The 25,242-nt window shown below is 46.2% G+C and overlaps 1 protein-coding gene across 3 annotated transcripts in view; it reads left to right on the top strand.

Annotated features, from left to right (window-relative positions):
- The first annotated feature begins 20,544 nt into the window (after positions 1–20,544).
- RNF19A (ring finger protein 19A, RBR E3 ubiquitin protein ligase) overlaps positions 20,545–25,242 on the top strand; it is a 58,406-nt gene continuing 53,708 nt past the window's right edge. For 2 of the 3 annotated variants that reach the window (XM_040585588.1, XM_040585591.1), the window contains exon 1: positions 21,522–21,641. The gene's annotated coding sequence lies outside the window, so the exon portion shown is untranslated. Of the gene's footprint in view, positions 20,595–21,521; positions 21,642–25,242 lie in introns of those variants that run through there. The other variant, XM_040585589.1, reaches the window with a different exon arrangement.

Here is a 25,242-nt window from a genome sequence, read left to right as displayed (position 1 = left end):
GACTGGGGCACCTCCTGCCCCTCCTGCGCTGGCCTGGGGTGTTGCTCTCACATTTTCCCACTCCTCTCTCCCACTGCATTTTTTTTTCACGGATTCCCTGCTCCACCACACCCCCCACCCCCCACCCTGGCCTCCTTCTTAAATACATTGTCCCAGAGGCTTTACCACCATAGCTGATGAGCTCAGCCTTGACCAGTCTGGGAGCTGGCTGGCATTGGCTTTGTCGGACATGGGGGAAGCTTCTGGCATCTTCTCACAGCAGCCACCCCTGCAGCCTCCCCCACTACCAAAACCTTGCCACGCAAGCCCACCACATTGGACCAGATGACCTCCAGAGGTCCCTTCCCACCTCAACCATTCTGTGACTGTGGTTCTGTTTGGGCTAATATCTAACTGATGATTTAGATGCCTCATTTATGTAATGTCATTTATGCTCATCTGCATATGGCAAAGGTGGTACTAGGTAGTCTTCAGTTATCTTTGAGTCACTAAACCCTAAATATTTTCCAGTAGAAATACAGATTCCTCTCCAGTGAAATGACACCTAATCACAGCAAGTGTAACTTCTTTACTCGTGGTTTACTGAATCTCCTGGTCCTGGGCCAGAGGACCCCAGCAGGGTTCCAAAGACCCCAGTAATGTACTTGTTATCATTATTAACTACATTTTCTTAGAAGGACTTATAAGGCACATTCAAATGGCTACCAGTGAGTAATATTTATCATATGTGCGTATTGAGACACCTGGCACTACTCCCACCCTTCAGGTCCTAGCAGAGATGCTCTATAAACATCTGTGGGCTATTCCTGGCACACATGTATTTCCTTGTCAATCTCACACACAGCAATCCTTGCTTCTAACCTCCCGTGTGCTTTGTTTCTGGAGTTTCATTGATTAATTTCTGAAGTAGACAACTACCTGTTTTAACCAATCTTACCAAAACCAACACAAGGGTTTACAAGAACGCCAGACATCCCAGGAAACCCACACAAACACTCTAGCTTTCTCAAAAGCCTGCTTGTGCTGTGTACAGACTAACAAATCAAAGTGCCTGCAGTGGTGACTAATGCCTCCCTTGAAAAAAAAACTGGTTTTGTGTGATCTGCTGTACTTAGCAAACCTGCCTTTCTTCATGCTCACCCGTGTAAATAAAGACTAATTTAACTGAAATCAGTGGTTATACCAGTGACAAACTGGGGTGTAGTAGGATCTGATTCAAGCCCACAGGGGTGAATATACTGTTGTTGACAAGTGTGCATATCACAGGCCAGTGCCTCAGCTTTCAAAAAGACTGGGAAGCCTTGAACTTGTGTATTGCATCTGTACTGGCTAAAGTCTGCTCTTTGAAATCCCCCTTCTCATCCTGACCCAAAAGGAGAAGGAAGAGAAAAATTCCTCTGACTCCTCTGTTATCTTCATTTTGTTATTAGTTAGCATTTCTCTACATATTAATAGCACTCAAAGTGCCCACCCTTACTTCGGGGCCTGCTATGAAGGGGTGAGTGAACAAGGAATTGACTTTTCAGTGTAGGAAACTGGTGGACCGGTGAAACAAGGAGATAGCTCCTTCCAAAAAGTGGGGGGAAGACAAGGAGAGGATGGCTGAGAGGAGGCAATCATTCACACACCACATGCTTCTGAGAATCTCTGCGAGTCTCTTTTCTTCGTTCAACCTTATTTCACAGCTGCATTCAGTTGCTCCAGCCTTCACACAGACTTACATGAGCACAGTTGTCAATCAGCGTTACAAATGGTCTAGCTCTCAGGCTGCAGTTGTCTGCTGTCACACAGATCTTGTATTAATCCTGGCTGCCTGGAACACATGGCTCATAGTCCCATCCTGAGCACCTTGCTTTAAGTCTGAAGTTAAACACGGGGGGTGGGGGTCCTATTTCTGATATAACCTACTTGAAACACATGTACTCAAACTCAGGAAATTTCTACTACCTTATATTCCTTAAACTCAGGAAATTTCTACTACCTTATATTCCTTGATAAAGGCACTTCCAAAAAAAGCACCTGTGTGTGTTGCAGTGTTTGCTAGAGGCGCACTGGTAAATGGGTACTCTGTGTCCTTTCGGTTGGCATGAAGATTATAATGAATCATTGATAAAGCTAATAATGTACTCAGTTTAATCTAATATTACAGCACAGTGGCTGTAGCCAGTGCTTACAGCACAGGAATATACAGAAGTAATTAATTTTACACTACTGAAGCTAACTGCAGTTGAACCTCTCCGGGTTATGGAAGCTTGCTAAAGCAAGTGATGAAAATGATCACCATGGACTATGCAGGGGCTGAGTTTTAAACAGCTGGGCCAGGCTCAGTGGCACTTTAACAAATGTGGATATAATATACATCTGATGTATCCTAAGCAGCCCATAAAAATTGCTATCGTCACCTACATATGAAACTGAGCTACATGGGAACACACTTCAGGTAGGTATTGTTGCTTCCCAGGTCTTTCATGGAGCATGACGGATGTTTACTTTATGAGTAGGCTCATTTCATTTGTAAAGTAAGAATAGATAATACAGGTCAAAATTAATCATAGCCCTGAAGCCAGCCTCTTTATTGGTATGTACCATAACAGCTCTTTGATGGAGTCACACAACTGTGGGCCAGATGAAGCTCTGATGCGCTCGCCCCCTGAGATGGCAAACTAAGCATTGTCTTTTAAACTATCATTTTTTACTTCAATCAAAATGTTATACTCCAGCTTACTATACACTGAAGTAGTATCCATGGAAGACAGCCATCATCAGGCATCATATCCTGCTGTCCTCGTTTCAGCTGGGACAGAGTTAATTATCTTCTCAGTAGCTGGTGCAGTGCTGTGTTTGGGACTTGGTGGGAGAACAATGCTGATAGCACACAGATGGATTTGGTTGTTGCTGGGTGATGTTTACGCTAAGTCAAGGACTTTTCAGTTTCTTGGGCCCTGCCAGTGAGAGGGCTGGAGGGGCACGGGACATTGGGAGGGGACACGGCCAGCACAGGTGACCTGAACTAGCCAGAGGGATATTCCATACCATATGACATCGTGCTGAGTATATGAACTGGGGGAAGAATAAGGAAGGGGGGGGACATTCAGCATTTGTTTTCCTGAGTAACCGCCATGTGTGACGGAGCCCTGCTCTCCTGGGGATGGCCGAACACCTGCCTGCCCATGGGGAGGGGTGAGTGCATTCCTTGTTTTGCTTTGCTTGCATGTGCAGCTTTTGCTTTACCTATTACATAGTTCTTATCTCAACCCCTGAGTTTACATTCCTTTCCGATTCTCTTCCCCATCCCTCTGGGTGAGGGGGGAGTGAGTGAGCAGCTCTGTAGAATTAGTTACCAGTTGGGGTTAAACCACCAGACCTACCCAGGTAGACAAAATGAATTGAACTCATTCTTCTGACAGCAGAAGCCAGAACCAAATTTAGCCCAAATTTATGCTGGTCTGCGGATCATCACAGTCCAAGACATTCACAAGGGAATGCACTGCTTCCTCACTAGCAGCAATGCTGCATGTTCTGCCTCTTCAGAAACTGCAGTGTTAGCTACAGCAGGGTCGGACAGGAAAGGAGATGACGGGACAGGACAAGGATACATGACTGGCTTGAACTTGTGAGGCCATCAAGCCCAGTCCCCCACCACATGTAATTCTTTTCGGAAATGTTTCCAGCTCAGAGACCAGCATCACATTACCCATCTGCCACGCTCACTCTCAGGGACGATCAAAGAAACATCAGCTCAAGCCCCCAGCCAGCCTCTGAGGAAAACCGTCCTCTTCCTACCCAAATGCCTAGCATGTCACAGTTCCACAGGAATATCAAACAGATGGACTTGACCAAACAGAAATTTATTGGGCAGGAGAGCTGAAGAGCAGAAAAAGCTCCCCAAAGAGAAGCAGTCACCCCACAGCCCCAGATGAATAAGGGCTTGCCTCCTGGTGGAGGCGTGTTAGGCTAGATGGCCACTACCCCCCACTGCACAGGGCGGGCTAAGCAGAGGTGTCCTTCTCCTCGGGCCCCTGAAAACTGCTCTGCTTTGACTGCCACCATTCTGAAACACATTCAGCAGCGTGCAGGGAGAGCAGCGAGTCCCCTGCCTGGGAGGGAGGCTTGCTAAATAGTTTCTCGCTTTCACTCCTTGTCCATAACTTCTTTACCTCAAGATAACAAAAGCAGGTAGTGTTACTGCTCAGCCTGCTCACGTAGGGTTGGTTTGCCCTCTGCTATCATAACAAAAGGATGTATTTCACATTAGGTTATGACATGGCTACTCTTCTTGCTCAGGCTATCAAGGCTAGGTCAAGCCAGACATGGTGGGACAGAGCTGGGCATCAGGTCCTGGCAAAGTCAACAGCCCCCCAAAACATCTACCAGCCTCCTGTGTCATGTTCAGTAGCAACACTAAGGAAGCAGGAGACCTCAGTGGAAAAAATAGTCCAAAGACAGATATAAAACATTAACAGAGATGGAACAACACCAGGAAACAAGAGTACTGTAGCCAACTGAAATAACACTGAACATTGGAAAATTGTTATTAATCTGGGAGATAGCCTGTCAGAGCTAAAAACCAGGGCTTTGGCACAGTCTCCCCTGATTTTGCCACCTCTTGGTTCAAGCTTTAAAGCTAATCTACTTTGTTGTATTTATTTTACAAACCTTGTCCAGCTGGGCCATGGATGAGTTTTACAGAGAAACTTCACCTCATTGATCAACAATGGGATGAGTTTTGCCAAAAACAAAACTCTGCTGGCAGTATGTTGAGTTTTATAGTGATAGTCGCTTTGGACTGTTATTTTGAGCATTCTGCTGGGAAGCCTTTATCATTGGGACCACTTGTTTAAATAGAGAAGAATCTTACAACCACCCAACGTGGCTTTTTAATTTTTTCTGCAGTCACCATTTTAATTCTAAAGTTGCCATAAATTTCCATCAGCTAGTTTACGCTCTCGTTAGAGATCTATCATGACAACAACAACAACAATAGATCATAAACAATTACGAAAGACCCTAGCCAACTCATTTATATCCACAAATATAGGACCTGTTTTGACTATTGTCCTTGCTGTCCGCAATTCCCTTCATCAGCTGAAGTCTCTTCTGTTCCTGTGCTCATTTTCTTGCCATTTGGCCTGGCTTTCTTCAGCTTCTCTTTAGCTTCACATAGAGGAGATTAAAAGAGAAAAAAGAATAACGAAGAAAAAAGACCCAATTGCTGAGATGATTTTTCTTCTTGGTGAGAACGTCTGTCTCTTCAGAGAGACCAATTAACATTCTCATCATCTCTCCGGACCTAATCTAAATATGAATAAAATATCAAACCCTTCCTAAAATTGTTCTTTGTTCTTCTTACCACACTGAAATTAACTTTTTGACATGATGCCAGGCAGAAATTCAATACAAAATGCACGATTCCTCCCCCTCCACATTTGCATACTGAAATGCCACTCCGTGTGTTGCTGGGCACTGCTGCTGTAACAACGGACACCCAGTCTTCCCCAAAAAATCCCAACTGTCAAGCGCAACCATTCAGAACTGCCCCAAAGTTTGAGGCTTTTGGGTATCTGGATTATGACACATCATTTATGAACGTACAACAGAGTCTTTCTTTGATCTAACCACAACTTTTTATTGGCTTAAAGAAAGGAACTTGTACTAAGCGCCAAACATCTCATAGAAAGATGAAGAAACCCTTGTATATGGAAACATTTGCAAGGTTCTTGCTCATTTCTGACTAATTATGGTCATTTTCACATGTAATTACCCAAACTGCTCTTGCAATCAATGTAATTGTGCTAAGTTGTTTAAAATCAGCCTCATTAGATTCTGCCTGGTAAAATCTACTGGTTTTCAAAACCTAAATTTTGATCTGTTAGCTGCCAACAGGCCTTTAAAAGTAAATAGGGTTTCTTTTGTCTTCTTCCTCCCTTTTTTGTGTGCCGGTGTGAGTTTTTTACATTCATTACAGCTTAACTGTAGTCAGAAAATTGTCTATAACCTCCTGTAAAAAGCTATTATGTGTGTCTCCAAGTTATTGTAAGGTTCTCTTTCACTTTCAAAACTGTAAAATCTACAGTCTTTGTGGTTGTGGAATTAAAAGAATATTTCAAAATGTGAATATTGAGTGTTTAGGTAATTCTACCCTGAGCCTGTGGTGGGCTGAAATAAGGAATAGCCACATAATAAGCGGAGGTGTTCACTGACTCCTGCTCCAACCGCACAACCACGCTTTGGAGGCAGGGAGCAATATGCCAGAAGTGTGCTCGCTCCCAGCAGTTTCGATTGCCGCCTTCTGAGGATGTAAAACGCCACCTCTCCTTACCTGACTCCAACATCTCTGCCTGGCCATCCACCTTGCTGCTTTCATTTCCTTTCTGAAAAGTTTCCTCTCTCTACGATGTCATTTACAAGGAGAAGCCATAACCGCAGTAGGGTGCCCTACATGTTCTTGACGGCGTCTAGCACTGTTTCACAGGACCTGCTCACGCTGTTAGCAAGCACTTGGGCTGGCATCACAAGCATGTGCTGCTCAGAACTAGTGAGAAGTGGGGCTTGAGCTCTGAGGGAGAGAAGAGCACTGGGGTGAGAGGGAAGAACAGTGCTGTGGAGCTGCCTGAGACGGGGCTGAGGCTGGCCACAGCTCTGCTCCAGCGGCACATCAGGAAGACGTTGCCCCTTCAGTGGTGTGTTTAACCTCAGTGGCACCCTCCTCGGGGGGAGAGCCAGCTCTGTATCAGCTCAGCAGCCCTGGGTTATGCCGGGAGGTGATAATTGTCGAAAGGGTAGCAGTAAGTGCCATGCTGAGTGTCAACATCCACTGATACGTCTCTGCAATCCTCTGTCTGGAGGATACTTTTTCACATCATGTTTTCTTTTGGAATAAAAGCTATTTGCTCATCAGTAGTAGGTACTTGAGCCTTCCTTCCCTGCTTTATTTTAGCTAAAATAAATCTGTTGTAGCCCTAAGGACATGCCAGGGTCAGGATTTGTTCCAGAGAGGAAGGCATGAAACAGGAGAGGAAGACATACAGAGAGAATCTCATTAAACAGGACCTTGAATTGGTGTGGGGCACTGACTGAGTATTGTGAAAGGGACGGTAGCGTGAAAGGGGCTCTTCCCAACTCCAGTGCTCAGAGGTGAGTGGGATGTCCGGAGGCTGAGCCCCAGACAGCCCCTCTGTGGGCTACATGTGGAGCCAGGTGAGCCCTTCAACTCTCCAGCCTGCAGTGTGGTCCCACGGGTGCAAGGGCAGGATTTGACCCACATCATCTTCTGAAAAGAAGTAAGTGACAAGCCTAAGCACAGCCACAACTGATTATTATCTGAAGATCTGTTAGATCTGTTACTTTCCATGCCTCCCTTTGATTGTAAAGGAGGTTATATCAGAGTCATCTGTAAGACCTACATTGTAAAATACCTCAGCTGTGGTTTTAAGCAACTGAGACAAAAACCCCAGTTCTTTAAAGAAAGATACATGTATTCTTGTGACATTTCCATACAATTGCAATTTTCAAGGGAGCCAAACACTCATTACTACACAGGCTGTTCTTTAGAGGCCAGACCTGACCTTTAGTCAGAGAGAATTCCCATTTGGCTAGGCTTATTCATACAGCCTACAGTTTTGTTTGAATTCTGCCTCAACTGAGAAAATTTTAAACTAGACTGGAGAGGTAATTAGATTAAGAGCAGGATTATTACAAAGTCCTGCACTGGCAGAGAAATGGCCCTGCCTCAAAGAGGTAAGGATCATATCCTACATGTAGTTTCCAAGGATCTAGATTCAGAGGAAAAGTGTTTTGTAACAGTGTATTGCAATTGTAGGAAGGAAGATGGGGATAAAGAATGGCCCCAAAGAGGTTAATCAAACCACGAGTTAAAAGGCCACTCAAACATCCAACTTTTCCATATGGTAGATCACAGGTCGACAAAGAGAGTGTCTTGCAAACTCCTCCCCCCTGCCTTCAGGGTTGTGGAGATCATCCTTTCTCCAGCACACATTCACATAATACTCCTGGGGCAGCCGTTTTCATTATTTCTGTGGAATACCGTTTTTCCCTTGCTTTTATTAGAAGCTAGCAGCTGGAAAAGATGAGGAGCCAGCAACATGTGATCAGACAAGTCTGTGGGGACCACCAGGCAGTTCTCCATAGATCGCAGTTGGAAATTTCTAGGCAGATTGAAAGGAATTGGTCTCACTCTCGCTCTGTGCACTGACACTGAGACTGAACCACTATCTTTAGTTGTGCCAGGAAGGATATTTAGTAGAGTATTATATGGGTTAAGTTACGTTTTTTCTGATTTTTTCTATTAATAATCTAAAGGCAGGCACAAACAACAGGCTAATGAAAGTTCACAGTATGCAGTATTTCCAAAGCTGTACTGAAGTCTTGGTCTTTTGGGTAAGATCTTAGTAAATATGATTATTCATTTTGGGAAAAAAAAAAAAAAAAAAATAAAAAAAAAAAGAAAAAAAAAAAAAAAAGAAGAAACAGGAAAAACCTGCAAAACACCAAGGTAAATTAATCTCATTAAATCAGAAGAGACATAAGAGCTGGGGAAGTGACCAAGCTGCAGAGAAATGGGGGTACATGGCAAGGCTGCGCTCTGGCAAACTCTGGCCAAGCCGTTTGGAATAGCTCCCCATAGTTCCCAAAGGAAAGTAAATGCCACCAACACTCTCCACAAATCCAAGCCTATTTGTGCATATGAAAGAGGGGAAGGAGACAGTCTTCTTTCCATACAGCTATTTTCAAACTGTCTTTCATTTACCTGGCTCTAGAGAATGGCACTAGGGTTAGATATATACCAAAGGATCAGGTTTATTTATCAATCAAAAAATTGCCCGTTGATACATTCTAATGTGAAGAGATCCTTGGACAACAGAGATGAAGTAACTTTGAAATTGAAAATGCCCAGAAGGTACATCTAGGTGCTTTTCTTCAGCAACAGCCAGTTTGGATGCCCAAAGATACACCTAACTCCTGTTAAAACATTACATACGGTTTCTTGTTGCCCTGCTACTTCATTCCATACCTTAATTATTGTGAATATTTCTTTGCAAGTTGGTATGGAAGTGCCTTATATTCTGCTAGTGTCCATTTCAGTTTCAGGAAACACAATATTTAGATATTATGGTTTATTCTTCTTGCAATTAAATTAGCTCAACAAGTTTAATTGCTCAACTTGTTTAAGCTCAACTTCATTTGTGGCTCAGAACCTCTCTGTTTTCTCCAAAACAGGGCATACTTAAGCAAAGTTTCACTTGCCCTTAATTTCCCCTTTTCTATAGATAACAATATTTTCTCTACACATTTTTCTTAAATTGATTTCTCAACTGGATGCAGCGTTTTGTCATCTTCTTCAGAATTCTGCAACACTACTGAGATGGCCAGAACTGACAGCCTCATTGCTTTTGTTATGTGTATGTGTCTCCGTGTAAAAAAGAACACTAGATCTTGCAACAAAAATATATATTCAAATTACAGGTTTACTGGCATCATGTCTTCATACTGTGCTAAAATAATCTCCTGCAGTCTATATTCAGTGTTTCTATTTATGTATTATGCTTAGCAGTAAGACAAAAAGAAAGCAGGCCATCACAGGCACAGTGTTATGAGGATGTTAACACTCTCCTCTCTGGGCAGTTCCTAACCTATCAGTATTGAGGATGATTCTTTTTTTTTAGCAATATGTGTAGAACTATTTTTTCCAGCTTCTGTGTGGGAAATAGGGGCTTGGACTCAGAAATGTGATGAAGCTCAAGAGCAGATGCTCCAGGATAGCGTTCTGTCTCCTGTTTTATATCATTCATCTCTTTGAAGCCTCAGCTATAACTGAAGGGAATCATGGAAAACCTCTTATCATCAGCTTATTTGTTGCTGAACAGCCCTATCACTTCTCTTTTGAGGCTGGCTTTGAGCCCTTCAACAGCTACACAGGCAGAGCCAATGCCTGTGAACTGTTGCGTCTGGGTGCCTGTGCCAGCTGCATCCCACACATGCCAGCCCCTTCCCTCTCTCCAAGCAGGAGATGCGAATGGTCTTTTGGGGAGCCCTGTCTCCCTGAGTAAGCTTTATAGCTTGTCCTGGATCCTTCAGGAAAAACAGACTCTAAAAAGGGTAAAAATGACAGTTCAGAAAGGTACAAAGATCTTGTACTTTCTCCTTCTACCCATGTTAACCCTCCATTAGTCCTGAGATGCTTTAATCCCACGTGGGGCACTCTCAATGGCTTTTACTTGGCTGTAGTGTCCCTTACAAACCTCTGGTACTGCATAAGCATAAATCAAGGTTTCATGTGCAATAAAGAGGAATAAAAGCTATCAAGCTGCTAGCTCACATCTTTGCACAGCAACAAAAATCCTTGCAAAGAGCTCTCACTCTTTCCTTCCAGTTACCTGTTCTGAGCTGGCTGACAGAACCCTCCAGATGTGGAAAAATTGATTTAAGGGTCTTAGAAATGGGGTAAGAGTTTACTTGCAAATTAAACTATGCAAGCTATCATCACTGACTAATTACCGTACTTTGCTTTTAAGTGTGAGCATTTATTACACCAAGTAGTTCTGCAAGAATCACTATCTACATTTTTAGTAATGCTGTGAAGGAAGGAAGAAAGGACCATTTGATATCTTTTCTGATATTTGACTAATCCCAGGTCAGAGCTCCTCTCACCTAACTTTAACTGTTCAAATGGTAAGCATGAACCTAAGACCACAGTCTGTGCTTTCTCTACACTGAAAGAAAAAGGCAGATGCAGCCAGAAGGTGATTCATACAGCTTCTTCACAGACAACTAATTGACATGAAGCTACAATATGTCATGGGAAAATGGCATGCCTTGGATATAAGATAAAATATTTACATTAACCTACGACCTCAATGTCAGAATATAAACTGTTTAAGTACCTCCAGTCTTCAGAACAGTATGGTTCATCCTTCATACTCCAATTGCAAGTGCTCAGGCTCCAAGTGTTTTGTCTTACTATGGTAAATAAATAAATAAATAATTTTTTTACAATGCGGTCTTCCTGCATTCCTATTACCACATGACAGGAACCCAATTTGTGAGCTGGAGATTTTTTCCTTTTTTGTCAACAAAACTGAAACAAGCAAGCATCCCTCCATACCTTTACAACTGCCTTATATTCACTTTTGGGGTGCAGTAGTGTTTCACTGGCATAAACTGCAACCTAGCAAAATGCGAACAGTGACACTGGATTCTAACTTGTAGCAGCACACAGAAAGAAACTGCAAACTGGAAAGCTGTCACATCAGAGCAGTGGGAAGTTGCAAGCAATGAAAACATTCAGTCGCAGTAAATGTAAAATCCCACAAAAAGGAAAAACAAAAAATACAGAAGGCAAATAGGAGGTGGCAAAGAATCCAAAGATTTCATAAGAATAAGTTTATTGTAATTTTATCTTCCTCTTAGGCAGAGATGTTGTTTTTTTCATGTAACCAAGCAATACAGCTGTCACGAGGCAGGTGGGGAAGCAGAAGCAGGAGCGTGTCATGAGATTTCTGATGTCAAGCTGTAATTCAGTACAATGAAAAGGATCTACATTGATAGCATTGGAGTATCTGTCATTATGACTAAGGTAATTACTCCATTGAGCCCTGTTTCTAGCAACAGGCAGTATCAGAGGCTTCAGAGGAACTGCTCTACTATGAAGACTGAATGCCCTTATAGAGGTGTAAATTTTTCCCTGGTCAGTGGTTAGTAAATTGCATCATTTGCTTACTGTCTTTTTCAGCTCTGTAGTTATGTGAATTTCTTATCGATCATGAACTCATCCAGCCTTTTGTAAATGTCAGCTAAGTATCTGGGTGTAATAATGAATTCCAGCCATCAATAACATCAGATTCTATATTCCATGGTCCAGATCTGATGGCTAAATAGGTGGTGAACTGGGGTGACTTAAAGCTTAAAACACACACTTCAGACATTGCAGAAAGACCTACACGTAAGCAGAGATGTGTGTTGCCAGTTACTGTTCCAGGGAATAATTTTGTACTAAATCTTATAAACTTTGCTTTGTTCTAACTCAGCATTCCTTACTGAAGTGGAGAAAACAATCAAGCAGCAATGGCAAGAACAGGATCTCATGATCTCAACCAGCTTGGTCACTGCCAGCATTAATGCTGCATGCAACATCATGGAGTACTTTTCAGCCTGGAAGGCTGGTGAGCTGTTGTCCCTCACTGGGCTCTGGGCTCCGTGCTTGCACAGGTGGCTGAACACATGTAGACCTAACCCAAATGCATCTACATACCCCGCATTATAGATAAACCCCAACAAAACATCAGAGAGCCTGCTTGCTGAGCAGTATGGCTGCCCTTTTGCTGCTTCAAATAGAAACCTAGACTACCTCAGTGGTTAAACTTTCTTGAAACTCGAAACAAAAAACACATTGAATAAGTTTCAGTGCCAAGTGTCAGTCCTAACCCTTTAGGAATAAATGTGGTGCAGAAACACCTTCCAGAAAGTGAGGAGTAGTACTGCAGTCTCCAGACAGGACTCACTTCTGCAGGTCTGGTTGCAGACGGCATCTGCAGTGAGTATAGGATTAGGAATGGTATCTGAAGGAGAAAATGATCTCCCAAAAGGCAGGTGAAACCCTAACCCTTCCTCCTAATCATCCAGACTTTGTGACTCATTACCCTTGGGTGAGAGGAAATCTCTGTCCGTATATCTTGGCCAGAATTGAGTGCGGGGGGTGGAGAGGGGGCAGAGTGAAGTCTTAGGTGTCATGTGTTTAGCTGATCTAATGCAAAAATAGAAAGGAATCAAGGGGAAAGAAACCCTGTGAAGATAAGCCAAGACAAAAAAAAGGAAGCAACACCGACACACAGAGCACCTTCTGCAGAACCTGAGGCAGACGCAGTCCTGGGTGAAGACAAATCCACTGATTCCTGCCTTGGGTACTTCAAGACAGTAGGCAAATTCTAGCACAAAAGAAAGTAAGGGGGTAACTCAAGACACCTGGTTCTAGGAATTAACAAGTGTGGCCTAAAACATACATTAAACATATTTTAAATCAATTCAGTTTTCTTTTTGAGAAGGACAGGCAAAGTCAGCACACTACCCAAAAGCTGTATCACCCCATTTGTAGCCAGGCAGAGGTGAAGCCAGATGGAAGGCCAGCTCCTGGGGACCTTGCTGGACAGCAGGGGAACAAAACGCGTCACAGAATTTTCCTTGCTTTGCCACCAATGGAAGTGCACATAAAGTCCCCTGAGTACAAACTGTATAATACGTTTTCTAGTCCTATGGTTTTGGGTATGATAAAGAGGCTGAACTGGACAAGACTCCGCAAGATGTAGTTCAGAGGATTAACCTATAGCTGATCCAGAAGGTTGTTAGCATGGAAGCTGTTATGGATAAAGACCCACTGCCCATTCTCAACAATGCACAGCTGATCCTCTCCCAGGTACCATGGTCTGTAGCCAATCTGAGATATTCCCAGGAATGTTCTGCCAACTATGTAGTTAAGTAGCTAATGGATAGCAAAACCCCTAGACCTTCCCTATGAAGCTGGTGAGACTCACTTCTTGCCTTTCATGGATTCAGAATCCATGTGTTCTTCCACCGAGTAAAGCTGCCTGGTCCATCTCTGTGCAGCCAAGAAACTAAGCTGTCAAAGGCTTCAAGAATGCAGAGAAGAGCTAGAAAGTAGACAGAGGTACTTCAGACTCCAAAACAAATATTAATATGTTGAAGAAAGCTATTTAAAATGTCCTTTTACCATGAAGGAACTTGGTATTTAAGCAAACCAAAAGAAGAAAGGACTCCCACAACGCTCCTGTGGTCATCTCACCCCTCACAAGCCCTCTCAGTGTGCAGGCTGACTGCTACGGACCTAGAAGGAAGAAGCTCGTGGGAAGTGCTCCCTTCCTCTCTCTCCAGGCCTGGAGCTCGCAGAGGCTGCCCTTGAAGTCTCAGCCCAAACACTTCATGGATCGTTTGCCAGTTCAGCTTCCTTCCCTGCACATGCAGGAGAAAAGATTTCCATCAGGGCTGAACCTGTAGCTGACGGTCATACTGGTGGAGACAGTTCTGTTGCCACTCCTCCGCTGTAATGTCCTTCAGGTGCCCGCTGGAACATGGCTCCTGAAGACACCTGTACCCTCAGGGCCAGCACTGCAACCTTGTGTATGGATGCAGGGGCTTGGCTCAACCCTTTGCAGGCTGCATCCTGGGAGCATTACTTGGAGCAGACCTCCAAAGCTAACTGCTCAGGTATCTGGGAGAGGTGTCAGGAGCTGGCGCTCAGCCCTAGACAATGTACATTTCTGTGAGCACCAGCTTAGACTGCAGGATGAAGAAGCTTGGTAGACGGAAGCTAATCTCCATTAAATGTTTGGAGCATTACATCAATGGTCTTCATTGGTATTTCTCCTTCTCTGTAGCCTGGTCTGAACGCTGACTAGACTGAAAACCTTCAGCTGCTTCAGATACTTCCCTTGCATGTGGAAGGGACATTGGAGACCAGCTGGTATCCTGCAGTCATGTTGCATCATGGCCTAACTAGGCACATCTCGGTATGCTGCCTACCATGAATCAGCACTATTTAGAGCTCTCTGTCAGGGATTTAACTACGGACCATTCCTGGGTAATCTCATGGCACTGCTGCCACTGCCCTCTCTCTATGCAATGACTGCCCCAAAAGCAGCTTGAAGCCTTGGGCACTGCTGGAGGGATTATTGGAGCTGGATGCTCCTGACCACGGGAAAGTGCTGTTACTTGCGTCTGGATTCAGCTTCATGCAGGGAGGCAAGAGGTTCCCACCTCACCCCAGAGGAGATCTGGGAGGCCTGCTCCTGGCTATCCTGAGGAAGGAGGGACCACAGAGAATTCTTCTGGTCTGGGCAAGAGGTAAAGGCCACAGTTGCTGCTTCATGAGGGTCATGCTGAGAGTAATCACAGCAAACAGCAGGCTTGCCAGCTGTTGGCAGGAAGGCAGGCACAAGTGCCACGGCGAAACTGCCATCCTGGCAGTGGCCTCAGCGCAGAGGACAGCAGCTGTACACAGCACACAGAATTCAGCTGCTGATGCTGGGGAGGACCAGGCTGCCTCAGTGCCCTGCTCATGTCCTCGGCCCTTGGGCAGTGGCCGGGGCTGCAGGGCTTTTTGTTGCAAGTGGGAATTGCCAGACAACCTGGCAGAGCTATGCTTGCAGCTCTGCACGCAGAGCAAGCGGCTCTCCCGTGAATGGCCCGTCTGCCCTGGCGAGGCCAGGAAGGATGACACATTTCTGGAAAGTTCTCCCTGTACAGAGGTCCTGTGTCCTACCACTGCTTGTCTGTTGGCTCTCACAGACTTAGCCATCATGTCAGAAACCACGTACCTTCTAAGCAGGGGCTGAAGGCAACTACTCCTCATTGACCCCCACCTCTGTCCTTTTCCACCACCAACAAGTTGCACACACCAATGCTCCTGCCAGAGCTCCGCTCGTGTGAGCTCCTCTCGAAGTCAGCAATTGTCAAAGCCATATGGAGTCTCTCCATAAGGATGTGTTGGGGCCCTGACGGCACCCACAATCCTGACTGTCCTTGCCCAGGGACCCCATTTCAGCCCTTGGGGCTGTTAGCCCCTGCCCCAGCGATGCTGCAGCAGGGCCAGTCTCCAGCTCCCACAGTGTTGCCCTGCCCACCATGGGTCCCACCGAGCCAGACTCACGTGTGGGCTCATGTTCCAGCCTGGCCTCAGCCTGTCCCCAGGCAGGTGCCCAGTGCCCAGAGCTGGGGCCACCCCAGTGCCTTCCAGCCCTGCCCTGCTGCCACGGGGAGACCCTGGCCTGTGGTGTTCCCTGACAAGACCTTTTTTTGGCCTCAGGAGTCACAGGTTGTACACTACAGGTCCAGGCGAGCAGGACATCTCCCTTGCTGTCTTTGTTCAACATGCGCTCATGATGGACATGCAACACCTGGCACAACCGCAGGTGACAGCGTGTGGCAGTAGGTTGTGTGGTGTCATGCCTGCCCAGAATCTCCTCCTCCTGCTGTCCAGGCTGGCAGCTGTTGCTCTGGGTGCAAACACACGCTGCCTTCAGGTCCACTGACCTGCTCGCAGTTGGCTTGAGGCAGGTCAGCAGGCGCTGTGAGGTGCTCCTGTCTCCTGCATACCCCACAGACACAGTGACAGAGGCTCCCTTCGGCCCCTCGCTGTCACACAGAAGACATTTTTTTAAATGCCTGTGCGTGGACCAATGATGCTTGGCTGTGGCATGAGCATATACAGAGAGACAAGGCCACAGGGCCTGCTGTGACACTTTTGGAGGTGCCGTACCATCAGTAGCAGAGTGTGGCCATGGTGCACACCGAAGTGAGACCTCCATGGGCACCAAGCACCTCCATCACCAACCTCCCTGTCCAAGTTTATTCATGAGGGAACCTGTAGATACACTGCAGATGAGCCACCCCAGGAAGGATTATGCAGTAATGCGCCAACCGGTGGAGTAGAACTTTGGGGTGCAGTCAGTGTGTCACCATGAAAATATGGAGGCATTGTTTGTTGCTCAAAGGACAGCTAAATCTGAGCAGATACTAGCTACTCAGGGAAAGGCAAGTCTAAATGTTCTCTGGCTCTGGCAAAGATGGATCATACGTGCTGCTTGGAGGACCCTCTGACTGATTTGAGACCAACTTTAGAAAAAGTATAGGCCTTCCCTGAGCAGGGTTACTTCCACCGTGACTTTAATCTCTTCACATCTAGTGAAGCCAATAAAAAAGTTATTTAGAAAACCCTCAAGCACTTTTACCTTTATGCAATGTTTCCCCCTACCCCACTGTTCTCACACTTAAAACAGCAAAAACATTCTTGCTCAAGCTTTCCAGAAACAATTTCACCTTTGGGCAGGGACTAAGCACATAACTTCTCAACCCAGAAAAACAGAAGTTTCAGGCTGTTCTGAGTAACAGAGGAGGAAAGCCCAGGGGACTAGAATGGGAACAGTGTTGTGCAACAGAAATGGTAGTCTGCTTAACTGATTTTCATTTATTTTTCTAACAAATTGAAGCTATTTAAGGATACAGACAGTGATAGCAACTGACCTTTAAAAAGGGCTAGCTCCAAGAAAATACATAGGTATCACACGTGCATCTTGCAGCTCCTCACCTTTAGGCACCTGACTTCCAGAATACTCTCTAGAGCTTAAATACTACATCCAGGAGTGGAGTTTTAGGCATGCAAGAGATGCTAAGCTCATAAACCACTCTTTTGCAGACTTTCGGAGCCTTATGAGTGACATCTGATATGTGTTTAGAGCAATTTTTTTGATTCAGGCACCCAGATTTCTCTAACTATTTCTGTTCTCTCTCTTTGGGGCTGGAAACAAACCCATTTAATTGATTTAAACAGATTTTCTTTCTTGCAGTAGGCATGTTCTGGGGGCTGTAGTTCTAGGTATCTTAAATTTTCTACCCTTGCTTTTTCTTTATTGGCTACTACAGAAACCGATTAGATTAGATCAGATGGTATGACTCTAAGATATCTGAGATGTTTGAAATGGCTATGGAAGCCTTCATCTTTAATGTTTTATGACATGCCAATAATTTGGAAAGTTCTCAACCTGCACATTGTTTACTGGTATCTCGCCACAAGATCGTAACTTGGATCAGTGAGATTGCATCTACATCATCTAGCTCTATTTGATGCTAATTCATTATCCTAGGTTTGTCATCATGGTACCCCTGTATTTAAATATCCTTTCATTTTATTCTTCAGGTTAATAATGCCTTTTGAGAAAATCCAAATCTGGATTTCTTACAGAGTATGTATTTTTAATCTGCTGTGCTCAATACAATTGATGACAATCAGTGCATGACAAATAACCTTTCACAAAGGGTAAACAGAAGCCTGACATAATTCAACACCTATTCCTGTCCCGTGCAATTTGTATCTTAGCTATACTGATATATAATAAGATATTTATCAGTTGTATACTGATATTTATTAGTATTGCCTATTTTTGCATGCCCAGTCTAAAGACATGTTTTGCTATCAACGGATATTGCAGATATTTTAGTTCATCAAAGGCTTTTATCCTTTCTTCTTTAGCTCCAAGTCAGAATGCATTTCCATATTACATTTTCTCCAGTGGCAAAATGGATCTAGACAGTTCTTTTCCTTCCCTATGCCACTTGCTCCTGCTGCCACATCAATCTTCTGCTATGCTTTTTGTGCAAATGCAGCCATCTGTGGGGCAACACTGTAAGACGGATCAGTAAAACCAGGGGTCCTAAAAATAGACTCTCCAGGAAAAAAAAAATACTAGCAAGACAGTTGAGCCGGAAAATGGAGGAGAGTGGTGAATCCCCAAACAAAGAGTGTTCTTCAGAACAAGATGAACGAAAGGTCAGGGACACAAATGTGTGTGTGTCAAGAGGGGAAAGGTTGAGGATGCCTCTTTTCCCCCTATAAATGATGGATTGGAAACCAGATGATGGCAGAGGCTGCAGAAAATATAAAATTATCTGCAGAAAAAAAAATAATGGTTTGGCTTTGGCAATTTCATGTTGAAGATGATGGCTGAATATTCAGATAAAGATTTCCAGAAGAGACTCAGATGTGGGATCGGAGACATGGAAACATTTACCCATCATATTTGATACTCTTCCAACATAAGTTTAAAGAAAAGACCATAAACACATGAAATTCTGGATTTTACAGTACCCTTTCACATGAAATAGCAGTGTTTCATATGTAAACGCTGCAACTATACCAAAGACAGCAGTCCAGACAAGCAAAGATTACAGGAAGTATATACTAAATTAAGGTAAGGTCTTCCACATCATATCCTCTCTCCATTCTGTAACACTGAGAGAAATAGCACTTTTCTTCCTCGGTCCTGTCTGCTCACCTCACTTCATGCTGATATGGTTTTTGCCCTTGCATGTTTGACAGCACGTTGTGTGTGCTTATGTCTCCTTAGAACATACCAGAAGCTTTGCTTCGAGGACAGTATTTTTGTATTCTGACATAATACTTTGTACTTTTCTGCCAGTCACTGAATTAAATACCCAGAATGTTTCAATCCTAGATGTTCTCCTGAAAGCATTTTGGAAAGACAGCCTTGTTTTCATAAATCTTGTGTGCTTCACAAAATGCAATGTGCATGAAGTATTTTCTCTTTGTTAAAGGGTGTGGGCAGTCCTAACTTTTCCGCAATACCTCTTTGTCATCCTGTTCTATAATAATAAGCAAGCAAGCAAGCAAACATATCTTCCCTACATATCAAAATAAACCGCTGAGAGTTTTTGTGTACAGCTTGTGCAGAAAAGATTGTCTGTCCTCCCTGTGCTTTCTGTATTTTGTTAATTGCCTATTTTGAATGCTTCTGATGAAAAACACCTACTTGGCTGCAGGCTCTCTGCTGCAGAGCTCTCAGGAGGGTGGCTGGCTGGAGGTTTGCTTGTCCCCCCGTCAGCTTCAAGGAGAAACCATCTGACCACCACAGTGACTGCTCAGTCTCCCAGTGCAGAATTTTAAAACGCCTGGGCTCCGTTCCCCTCCTGTCCTCCAGCATTAGCCAAGAGGCTTCAGAATATTTGTACTGACTTGCTGAATCCCTCTGGACATTTAGAAAGTAATACATTACTGCACGGCTTTGCACTCCTTGTTGCTGGGGTTCTTTTTATTGGTGGTTGCACGTTTGAGTTGGTAAGATGGTTTGCTGTTCCTGTTCCAGCCAATATCTGTTCATTATCCCATCACGCTATTCTATACGGTGATCTTTCCGTTCCCCTCTTCATTTTCTTTCCCTCATTCACCTCCACTCTTGCCTGTCCTTTTTCTTCATTCATTTTATGAACTTCAGTTCTGTAATTCCATTTCTCTGTCCCAAATCTCACACACAGGAAAAATGGCCAAGACTCTACCCTACAAGTGGTTATATTCTTCTGCGTATCTTACCCAAATGAATACAACAGCGCCATTAACGCGCCTCAAGCGACATGTCTATGTTTGTGGTACTGGAGCCTAAGTAACTCACCTAGCTACCGGCTTTTGCAAGCAAAGAAGGAACTGCTGTGATTTGTACACAACATATCAAAATTCCAATATAATCTCATTGCTGTTACCGTCATTTTCCACTTCCCCTCCCTGTTTGCTGTAATTGCCTGCTCGGTCATTTCAGATTAAGTATCTCACTGTGGAATGACTTGTATTCACTCTTAATTTGATGTACTGGAAGTAGTCCTATTGACTTAAATGGAGCTGCGCACAGAAATAAATGTAAGTATACGTGCAAGCTTTACACAGAGCGTACATTGCAAATCCCGTGGGAAAAAATGACACATTTTATTCATCTCACAGTATCTGCACGTGTTAAACGCGGGTTGGGTAATTAGTAACTTTTCCCAGGTAAGCTTTTGGGTTTCATACCAGCTTAACAGAAGCACCACTAGTCACCTACGTGCACAGGATAAACTCCCAGTTCCAGAGAATCCAGAGATGACATAAGACACTATGAATGATTAACTAGATGGGGGGGAGGGGGGGACGACCACACGGTTTAAAAGCGATGTAACATTAATGTACGCAAATAATTCTTCAAATATGCCAGAGGACAGGGATCTGGAGCTGGCCCAGAAGAGGGGTGAGGGGCAGCGAGCGGGCTGCGGGAGAGGGCAGCCCCTGAGGCAGGGCTGCGGGGGGCGAACCCCGCGGGAGGCGCCGCGAAGGTCGGCAGCGAGAGGGGCCGGGGAGCCCCACGGCGGGGCCGGGGCACCCCACAGAGGGCCCGGGGGAGCCCACGGCACGGCCAGGGGAGCCCACGGCGGGGCCGGGGCAGAGCGGGGCTCCAGCCGCTGGGCGCCGGCGGCCGGGGAGCCGGGGGCTGCCCGCGCTTGGCCACGGCGGGCAGGGTCGCGCCGTGAGGGAAGGGCCGGGGGCCGCTGCGGGAATGCCGAGGCGGGCTCCATCTCGGATGGCGAGAGCGGCGGCCGGCAGGGACGCCTCTGTTTTACAGCACGCTTTGCCTCCTCGGCGAGTGAATCGGCGTTGACTGACCCCACCGAAACGCCTCAGTAGTTCGCTCTTGGCCTTGCACTTTTACATTTCAACGGGTGTGAAAGCCACGGAGGAGTAAATAATTACCGCGCTGCTGCCGCCGCTGTGGGCAGCGCCGCGGAGTGCCCGCGCATCGGCCCAGCGAGCTGACCGCCGCCGGGGAACGGACACCGCAGCCGCCCGGCCCGCGCCGAGCCGGGCCAGCGCCGAGCCCCGGGGCGGCAGGGAGCGGGGAAGGGGGAGGCTGCCCCGCTTCCCACCACCCCCGCGGCCGGGGGGGGAGCGGCGGGGGTCCGGGGGGAGCGCGGCGCCTGCTGCTTGCTGGGGCCGCCCCGCCCCGCCGGCCTCCGGGAGAGGGCGAGAGGGCGGCACCGCCGTACGGCTGAGCTCAGCGCGTCGCGGAAGCCAGCCAGCGGGCACCGCCTTCCTTCGGCGGGCGGCCCCGGCCTGCCCGGCCCCGCACCGCCGGGCTCGGCTCGGCCCGCCCGGCCCCGCCCCGCCCCGGCAGCGCCGCCCCCTCCGTTCCTCTCTCTCTCACACACACACGGGCACACAGAGGCACACAGAGCCGCTTCCTGCGCGGGGCCGGGCCCGGGCGGGCGGAACGGCGCCGCTTCCTCCGGCCGACTCGCAGGTACCGGGGGTGGGCCCGCGGCGGGGCAGGGGGCGCGCAGGGGCTCGGCGGGGGCGCGGGCCGTCCCCCGCCTCGGGCCTCCGCCGGCGGCCGGCAGCCGCCGCCCTGAGCGTGGCGGAGGGCGAGGGGGTGGAGCGGAGCCTTGGAGCCGGAGCCGCCTCTGGGCGGGGGCCCGAGCCCGGGTGGGAGAGGGCTCGGGTGGGTCCCAGCTGCGGCCCGGGGAGCCGCGGCCTCGGGGGGTCCCGGCGGCCGGGGGCAAGTCGGCGGCGTCCGCCGCTGCTCCTCACATTGCTAGAGGGTGAAGTCATGCTGCCCATTGTCTCCCCTCGGCTCCCCCCTGGCGGAGCGCGGGGCCCGTCGTGCCCCGAGCCACGGCGGAGGAGGGAGACCCGGCCGGCCCGGGCCGCCCCCCCCCCCCCCCCCCCCGGGTGGCTGCGGTAGCGGGGCAGCCGCCGGGCGGGTGTCGCTTGGCCTCGGCGCGGCGGGCGGGGATGCGCAGGGAGGAGCTGCCGCCCGGGTGGGCCGCGGCGCCGCGGGGGGCCCCTGGGCGGGCGCCTGGCTCCCGCCCCCCGGCAGCGGCGTGGGGCTGCCGGCCGGGCCCTGGCGGCTGCGGCGCTTGAACTTGCAGGGCGCGGGGAGAGCAGGGCACGCAGCTCCCGGCGTTCGGCGCGCCCCGGGGGACAGGGTTCGCACACAGCCCCCCGAGAGTGCCCGGTTTACCTCTCCGTGCTCTGTTGTCCACCCTGGACGCGGAGGAGCGGAGGGGTTTCAAGTGACCGGGGATGTTGCATCTCGGCTGTCGAGGCGGTGGGGGGACGAGCGGGGGTGACAGCCGGCGGCTGGCCGTGCGTTCCCTTGCACAGATCCTTCTGCAGAGCTGGGACTTTTCCACCTGGCAGTGCACTGTACACATCGCAACTACTGCGGGCGCATCTCGCAAGGGTAGGGAAAAACGGATAACAAACAAGTCTGAGAGCCAGCGTGCGTGTAAGCGGGCTGGAGGGGCGATGATTGGCACAGGGGAGGTGTCCTGCCTTTCCCCTCCTGCTCCAGTGCTCTCTGACAGAAAGGAATGGGGCTTTGCCAAAGGGCTAGTACTGGAGCGGAGTTATTGGGATACGCCAAAGGGACTGTAGTAGAGTGCAGTTATTGCTGAGCAGAGAAATACAAATTTGAAACCTTCGTGCCCTTGTGGTCGCTTGTTGGAAACGTGCCTGGCTTTCCCTGTGCGGAGCACAACAAATCTTGTTTCTGTTAAAATACTGTAGTTGGCGTTGGTACTGATTAGTGCTTTATCTCAATTGTTGTCAAGGACAGCATTATTTTTAAAAAGCAAAGGGCAGTGTGGGAAATAGGACTTGCATGATTTAATTCTGTAGACAAAACTAATCATAAATTCATGTTTAAAAATTCGATTTTTTTCCCCCTCAAAATTTTTTTGAAAGTAATTCCTCTTGTCAGTCGAACCATACTTCAGTGTCGGATGAAATGGTTTTTACTAAGTTCATTCGAAAAGAAGGTTTTCAGTTTAATATCCAGGTCAAAGTGAAGTATAAATTCTGAGTTGCCCAGCTGACAGAGTTAACCTGCATGCTTAGAAACGATGGCTGTATAATATTACTTAACAGCTCCCAAAATCTTACCATTATTTAACTATGAACACTTAAAGCTCTCAGGAGGCTGAGAAGGCACATTTTTTTTTTTTCGCTTGCATGTGAACTAGGCCTATTTGGTCCAGAAAATGAAAGTTTCACTTTTGCATAATAGCAATAATGTTACTCTTAAAAATGAATTCAGTAAAAAGCTTACATATGCATAACTCTTCTATATTTGTATTTCTTGAAGTATGGTAGAGTTTCAACTGTGTTTTATATGATCCGGTATTTATAAAATGATGAATTCTAGCTGTTGTGTTGTCAGCTATTTTTGAGTTTGAGGACGTCAGATCATTATTTCTAAAAGAGGGGAGCTGAAATGTTGTATGTGTGGTTTTCTTCTCTCCCCCTTAAATCTACCAAACAAATGGCATATTTCTTACATAGAGCAATCATCAGATTCTGATTAATTATGTTAGCTCTGGCTTAGGAGGAAGATGCTTGACAGATGTATTTGTTTACCTTTGTAGTGTGTACAAATCCTGGTCTCTCCATTAGTAAATGAATCGTTACAACTCTCTTAGCTATGGGATTCTCAGTTAGCATTAATATATGCATTACAGAAACTCATTTTATGTGAAAGTTACCAACCTGTAAAAGAGCACAAACCCTTGAATTCTTTTGGCGGTTGGCTAGAGCCTTTTGTGATTAAAAATGTATATTTTTTTCCCCCTATTATTAATTAACAGCATTTAGCTGCTACTCCCCACGACAAAACTTCAGACTAAATTTATTCAGTGAGTAGGTGATTCTTCCTAACTAGTCCAGTTTGGTGGGTTTTTTTCTGTTTGCTTGGGCCTTCTTGGTCCTTACTTAGTCTTACTAAAGTATTCCTTAGAAGGATTCCCCCATACCTTTCCAGCGAAACTAAGCAGGATGCCTGAATCTTTTTGCAGGACTTCTGAACCCAAGTAAAGAGGTGCTGAGAAAGATCTTTGAACTCTGAAATGCAACTATACTGTTCTGCACCACTGTCCTCTGATGGCCTTTAGTCAAGCTTGTTTTCCCCATTATGGGGTCAGTTTGCTCTGGCCCATGGTCAGACATCCATAATTAGCTTTGTGATTTGTTTTCTGAATTGTATGTAAACACCACATACCAGACTTAATGGAATGAATTTTAATACCTAGCTAGGATGGATTGATGGATACATGTTTTAGGCTCTGCTCTTCTTATTGTGATTTCTGGTTTATGGCAGAGTTGCCAGTCAGTCTGGTTCTTTGGGTCAGCAAATGCTCTTTGAAAAACTAATAAAAATATTAATTCTAATACTGGCTTACCCATAAAGAAGTTGATTTCAGATTTTTTTCATTTTGCATTTGTCTTAGCTCTAAGTTTCCCTTGTCCCCTTTGTGTTAACTGATGGAAGATGTATAGCCAAATGCATCAGTGTACATAACACAGCTTCCAGATACTGAGAATGGTGTCGGATCTTACATTACTAAAAGCATCTGAATTGCCTGTGGAGATAGACTTCCGCCAAGAAGGTAAAAAACTGCATGGAGTCTTAAGAGTACTGGTTGGTTTTAGTAGTGTTGCAGTGTACCTTTTTTGTACCCCTCCAGAGGAAGAATATGGAAGAGGCTGCGTCAGTACCTCAAACAATTGAGTGTTTTTTTTTTTTAATTTTCCTTTTTTTTTTTTTCTTTTTTTTTTTTTTCCACAAGAGGAGACTTCCTTATATTTCTGAGTCTCTGAAGGGGAAGTTTTATCTGTGACTTAGTCTGTTGTTAGTTAATTTCTAGTAGTTTAGCCTTTAAGTCTTCAGTGAAATAATCTCTAAGGGAAAACAAACATCTTTTGTGTTGTATATAGATTAGATTTCAGATAGTGTGCTCTGCTTTTAATTCAGAAAGAAGTAGAAGTCCAAATAAACAACTGAGTTTGACCTAGAGAGTAGAATTCGAGTAGGATTTCAGTTTTCCATCTTAAGTATTCACTTGAAG

Source organism: Falco naumanni, chromosome 3 (genome assembly GCF_017639655.2).
Source record: "Falco naumanni isolate bFalNau1 chromosome 3, bFalNau1.pat, whole genome shotgun sequence".
NCBI classification, from domain to species: Eukaryota; Metazoa; Chordata; class Aves; order Falconiformes; family Falconidae; genus Falco; species Falco naumanni.
The sequence above is the reverse complement of the archived record's forward strand: the minus strand, read 5'-3'. Positions and strand labels throughout refer to the sequence as shown.